This window comes from Arachis hypogaea, chromosome 19 (assembly GCF_003086295.3).
Source record: "Arachis hypogaea cultivar Tifrunner chromosome 19, arahy.Tifrunner.gnm2.J5K5, whole genome shotgun sequence".
Taxonomy (NCBI): domain Eukaryota; kingdom Viridiplantae; phylum Streptophyta; class Magnoliopsida; order Fabales; family Fabaceae; genus Arachis; species Arachis hypogaea.
Window position 1 is genome coordinate 39,670,411 of NC_092054.1, and position 7,141 is coordinate 39,677,551.

Below are 7,141 nucleotides of genomic sequence, written 5' to 3' on the forward strand. Positions count from 1 at the left end.
TGTCTCTGATCTTGGCCTTGATCATGTTGGTTTCCCCACCCAAAGTTTGGGGGGGTTCTTCCAACCAGGATTGTAAGTCTTAGAGTATGGATCATGTGCCTGCCTGGGTGAGTTTCCAATGTAGTTGGCTTGTTCCTGATCACCCTCTACCTCTGCATTTACTCCTTCTTGAGTTGCTGATGAGGTGGTGATTGCTGCTACTTGGTTCCTCTCCATCTTCTTGGTAAGGTCAGCCAGCTGCTTGGTAATCAGCTTGTTCTGGGCCAGCAGTGCATCCACGTTGTTTAGCTCCATTACTCCTCTAGTGTTGCCTCTTTTAGAGGCATAGAAGTAGTCATTCTCGGCTACAGTCTCAATGACATCTATAGCTTCTTCAATGGTTTTCTTCTTGTTCAGAGATCCCCCGGATGAGTGGTCTACTGCCTTCTTTGATTCATAAGAAAGGCCTTTATAAAAAATGTGTAGCTGTACCCATTCATTGAACATATCTGGTGGGCACCTTCTTGTCAGATCCTTAAACCTCTCCCATGCTTTGTCGAGAGTCTCATCATCTTGTTGCCTAAAAGTTTGAACTTCAGCTCTCAACCTGTTGATTCTTTGAGGAGGATAGAATCTCACCAAGAATTTGTTCACCACATCTTCCCAGGTTGTTAAGCTCTCCTTCGGAAAGGATTCCATCCATTTAGATGCCTTGTCCTTGAGTAAGAAGGGGAATATGAGCAGTCTATAGGTGTCAGGATGAATACCATTAGACTTCACAGTATCATAGATCCTCAGGAAGGTGGTTAGATGTTGATTGGGGTCTTCTTGGACACCTTCTCCGAACGAACAGTTGTTCTGAACAAGGGTGATGAGCTGTGGCTTAAGTTCAAAGTTATTGGCATGTATGGTTGGCTTTTGGATGCTACTTCCACAGTTTCCTGGGTTTGGATTGATGTAAGATCCCAGAACTCTTCTCTCTTTCCCAGCATGATGCACTGGGCCTTCTCTGCCATGGTTGTGAGCTTCTTCTTCATGATGGTTCTCCATATTCTCATCCATGTATGGTTCAAAATACTTCTCTTCTTCTTTCGTACCAACTACTCTCTTTCCTCTTGCTTCCCTCCTTAATCTAAGGAAGGTCCTCTCAGGTTCAGAATCAAAGGAAGTTGAAGTCCCGCTTCTTCTACCTGTCATACAACCAACAAGGAAAAAGCAAGAAGGGAGTAGATGCAGAGAGTATTCTTGTTAGAAATGCTGTTAGTGTGATTGATGCAATATATCAAATAGTTAGTGGGTTAGTGAACTGAATTGTAAATAACTAAGAAAAGGGTAGGGGAAAAGGAAGAAAATGGCTAAACTGAAAGTGAATTACTCAAATGAAATTAAATCAAACAAAATAAAAAATGCTCAATCTAGTTATCCACCAATTTAATCATTGTTGATACAAAATCAATCCCCGGCAACGGCGCCATAAACTTGATGCACGAAAACTTGTCTCTCAACAATTTCCCTCGGCAAGTATACCGAATTGTCGTCAAGTAAAAACTCACATTGAGGTCGAATCCCACAGGGATTGATTGGTCAATCAACTTTAATTAGAGGAATGTTCTAGTTGAGCTAATCAGAATTTGATGTAAGAGTTGTAGGAAATTAAATGGCGGGAAAGTAAATAGCAGAAAATGTAAATACTGGAAATAAAGAGCTGAATGTAAATGGCGAAAAGTAAATTGCAGAATGTTAAATGGGGATTTGGGAAGATGAGCATAAAAGTAAATTGCAGAAATTAAAGAGAATGAGTGAGATCAGAAATGGGGAAGTCATTGGGTTTAGGAGATGTTGCATTCTCTGGATCAAGTTCATTTTCATCTCTTCCTCAATCAATGCATTCATTGATCTCTTTGGCAATCTTAAGTGATTGAATTCCAATTCCTTGGTAATTCAATCTCTCAAATCTTGATCAATAGCCAATTCCTTGGTCCAATTGCTCATGAGAAGAGATGAAGTATGGTCACTGATTATACCACATGTATTTCCAAATCAAAGTGTTGGTATGATTATATGTCACTATATCCATCCGAACCCCAATTTGGTCCAACATGAGAAAGCGTTTCTAGCATGATCTCTTCATTCCTCTTCCAAGGTTCTGAAGAGATCCAAGTATGAATAGCTTCTTTTCCAAGACAACTACCTAATTAGATAAAGATTGAAAGCTTTATAGTAAAATCAAGAGAAAAGAAAGAAGAAGAATAATGAAAACTATTATTGATCCATCAAATTACAACAGAGCTCCCTAACCCAATGAAAGGGGTTTAGTTGTTCATAGCTCTGGGAATGGAAAACAAAGATGGAGAATGCATTCTGAAAATAAAACTAGAAGTTGCAGAGAAAGTAAAATTATGCAGAGAGTGGTTCTCCCAATCCAAAAGCTCCCCTCTAGTTCAAAATTACTCCTATATATACTACTCTTCTGCTCTTCTAGTTGGCTCTTCAAGTCTTGGATATGGGCCTTTGGATCTTGAGTTGAAGCAGTTTGGAGTCTTCAGTGGGCTCAGCTTTACTTGCAGAGAAAGTGTGAAGTAGGCATGGATTTTAGCTAGGACGTTAGTGGTGTTAATGTTTAAGTGAAAAATGTGGGTTTGAGAATCGTTAGTGACAATCACCTTTTTCACTAACGTTTCTAGCCCAAGATGGTTCACGTTAACTTCAACGTTAGTGGCACTAACGTGACCCCTAACGTTGCCTCTTGATCCTTCGCGAACGTTATTGGGGTTTACCTTTTTCAATAACGTTGCTCTTAGCCCCCTTTTCTCACGTTAGAGTCCGCGTTAGTATAACTAACGTGGCTCTTAACGTGGGCATGCCTTAGCCTCGAGAGCGTTAGTGACACTTACCTTTGTCACTAACGCTCCAATCACCCCTTCTTCCCACGTTAGAGTTCACGTTACTTAGGTTAATGTGACTTCTAACGTGGTAGTGACAGCCATCTCCAACGTTAGTGACAAAGGTGAGTGTCACTAACGTTGGCTCATCATTCCTTTCCTCCACGTTAGCTTCCACGTTAATGCAATTAACGTGGCAACTAACGTGGCTAATAGTGGCTTAGTCCAACGTTAGTGACAAAGGTGAGTGTCACTAACGTTGGCACTTCTTTGTTCCTTCTACGTTAGAGCTCACGTTAATGTACTTAACGTGACTCTTAACGTGGCTAGGTGTGCCCCTTTTTCCAACGTTAGTGGCATTCACTTTTACCACTAATGTTGGAGCTTTACTTCTCTTCCACGTTAGCTCCACGTTAACGTAGTTAACGTGGCAAATAACGTGTGCTATGATAGCTCACGAAGGCGTTATTGGCGATCACTTTTCTCATTAACGTTGCAAGCTAGCTCCCATTCCACGTTAGTGGTCTACTAACGTGGCTCTTCCTTGCTTTCTTTGTCCTAAAATCAAGCAAATAAAGTGCATCAAAGCTAGGTTCTTACCCATGAGATCATGCATCATTCATTTTATCATTCAATCCATGCATAATTCTTATAAAATCATATAAAATTCACAATGTTTTCTTGAATCAAGATGTAAGTGATTATTTACCCAAAACTTGCTTATTTCCTAAGAAAGTACATGAAACTACCCTAAAACAATAAAGAAAAGGTCAGTGAAACTGGCCAAAATGCCCTGGCATCAATAAGTCAAAGAGGTTAGGACAAAAGGAAAGATCACATCCGAAGAGAAATCACAAAAAGGAGTTTCAAGATTTGTGCTTCATTGAAGCTTGATGAAGAAATACTCTCTTTGCAAGCACAGAAGTAGAAAATTGAAAATATTGAAGATCACGGAGCTTTGCTGTGAATCAAAGTTCAAGAATCTGACTTGGAGACAAAGCAAGAATGAAGGGTTCAGATTCAACAAGTAAGATGAAAAAGGTTGAAGAGAAGATAGAAGGTATGGATGCATGTATGATTCGGTCACTGCTTCTACCCTATCTCTCCTCTATCACACTGTCGTTGCTTCTGATTTTTGGGAGAAGAAGTCAAACATGTGCTGAAGCAAGTTTCAAGCCTTGGAAGCTTCACTCCTCTGTTAAAGGGGTGAACGGCCAATGATTGGAGTAAGGAGTGAGAGCACAACGTTTAGGTTCCCATAACTCACTAAGCTATTCATTCTTCTCCTTCATGGTTCTCATTGAATATCTTATTTTCTCATTTTAGTCTGTCTTTGTTTTCAATGGTAAAAGGCATAACAGTGAGGTTTGTATGAAAAAGTCATTGAGTGAAAAAAGGCAAGAAAGTTAGACTTAGAGAAAAGCCTATGTTTATTTCAGAAATCCTTTGCAAGTTTTTTTGTTTTGTTGTTATAATTTTGAGAGAATTCTCTTACAAGTTGGGTTAGCACTTTGTTGTTGAAAGCTAGGGGGAGTTCCTAGTCAAGTCTAGTTTGGGTTAGAAATTGGATTTGTCCCAGATAGGATTGGTTAAAATCCTAGGGAGAATTGGTGAATGTAATTCTATTGAAAGATAGTGAAATTCTATCATTGTTGTGATGGAGACTAGATGTAGGCTGCATTGCACTTAGTAGCCGAACCAGGATATATGGCCATATTACTTCTTCCTCTCTTCTCTGTTTCTGGTTCTGCACTTTAAGAGACAAAATAAAAGTATCTCCTGATTCTGTATCCAGTTATAATTCACTACAATACACCTTGTTCAAAACTCTGTTTTGACTCTTACCGCGTCAAGAGACAAATTCAGAGAGTTCTCCTATTTTTTTACTCAGAGTGTCTTAACAGAATCCCAGTTTGAAAGCAAAAATCAAAAGAGGCCAAGATTCAACCCCCCTTTCTCTTAGTCACTGATATCCATCAATTGGTATCAGAGTTTAATCTCAAAGAGATCAAGCTTCACAGCTTGGAGAAAAGATCCAGACGGCAAACAACATGGGATCCAACATAGTGGCTTATACACTGATTGAAGGGCAATCAAACAATAGACCTCCATTTTTCAACGGTAAAAACTACAACTACTAGAAGAAAAGAATGAAGATCTTTGTTCAATCCATAGATTACAACCTCTGGAAGATAATTATGAATGGTCCCCATATTCTAACCAAAACAAGAACCGAAGGCGTAGTTACTCCCAAAGTTAAAGTAGAGTAGAATGACGATGACAAAAAAAAGGTGGAACTGAATGCCAAAACTGTCAACATGATGGACTATGCAATCAGTTTCCAGGAATACCAGAAGGTTTCAAGATGCAAAACAGCAAAAAAAAATATAGGATAAGCTCCATGTTACACATGAGGGCACCGCACAAGTAAAGAAAACGAGGATTGACATGCTGCGCAAAGAGTATAAAATATTTTATATGAAGGAATGAGAATCAATTGATGACATATTTGAGAGGTTCTCTACCATCATTAATAGCTTGGATGCTATGGGGATTGCTCATTCCGAACAACTGCTGGTAAGAAAGTCCTAAGAAGCCTAACAAAAGAGTGAGAAACTAAGACTACTGTTATCTCAGAAAGTAATAAGCTAAGCCAAATGACCTATGATGAGCTAAGAGAAAAATTGCTAGCATATAAAATCACTCACATAAAAAATGATACAAAAAAAAGGAGTGACTCTCAAATCTTGTACTGAATCATTGGATGATGAATCCAGTGGCTGTTTATCAGATGACGAGATTGTGTTTTTTGCTAGGAAACTTAGAAGGATGATGAGACTGAAAGAAAAAAGCAAATAAGTCAGCTCAAAGGATCCAAAGAAGGACATCAGTAAGGTCATTTACCACAACTGCAGAGAAGATGGACATTACAAATATGACTGTCCCAAGATGCAGAGAGAAGAGAAGTCTTGGAAGGACAAGAAGAAGAGCCTTATGGCTTCTTGGAAAGATCTAGAGAACGACAGTGAAGAGGATGAAGAGTCTGATGAGTCCATTGATGATAATTTTTGGCTTGATTTGAATGGATTTCATCACATAAACTCACACTTAACCACCAAAATAGCATACTTTTGTGTTTCATCCCTAAATTGATCCTAAATGTGAAAACATACATTTTTGTGCTTAAATTAGTGATTTTAATCCCACTTTTATGCCATTCGATACCATGACATATTTGTTAAGTGATTTTAGGTCCTAGAGGCAAGATTGACAAGGCAAAAGTGGAAGGAAGCATGTACAAAGGGAGAACACATGAAGAAAATAAAGGAGAAGCATACAGCCATGTATGCGTATGCAGAACATCTGGTGCGTACGCACAAGAAGGAAATCAACATGCGTGCGTACGCACAACCCTCTGTGCGCACACACAAGTGAAAATTCAGCGAAGTGTGCATGCGTACACATCTGTGCGTATGCACAGGTCCCTGCATGTGGATTCATTAATAAAACATGTGATCCACGATTTTTGGGACTTTTGGCCCAATTTTGGAAGGCTTGATATTGAATGGGAGTGTTATATGAAGGAGAAATGACCACATATGAAGGCATTAGTTATTATTAGGCTTTTATTAAGTTTTAGTTAGTTTTTCATTAGTAGTAGGAGGCTTCCATAGGAGTAGGAGTATTGTAGATAGAAAATTCTTTCTTAGGGTTTCCTAAATTTCTATTGTAGCATTTTATAGCAAGCTTTGGTTTTGGATTTTTACTCATCTTTATTGTAAGTACTCTCAATTTTCTCTTTAATTACATCATCTTTACTCTCATTTTTCTTTGGTTCAAGTACTTTGTTAATATTTGCAATTTTATGTTCTTGCAGTTTTGATTGATGAATTTCATGTTTTATGCCTTATATATGCTTGATTGCTTGTTTATAGTTGGTTTTGTGAATAGTTTGGATAAAGTTTTCATTTTCCTTTACAATTTCTCATGTTTTGGTTTTATTCCCACAAGGTGTTTGTGAAAATGCCAATTATGGATCTTGAGTAGATTTTCACACCTTGGCTTGGGAAATGAGTCCTAGGATACTAGAGTCATAATGTCCGACATTTAGTGGTAATTTTTGGGTAGTTAGTTGACTCTTGTTTCCATTGACGCTAGCTTTTTACCAATTAATTTGGTAAGTTAGCTAGGACTTATGGATTAAGGTCAATTATGCTTGCTTGACTTATTCCTCGATGTTAGAGTAGATGAAGTGAGATTGACTCATCATAATTACCATA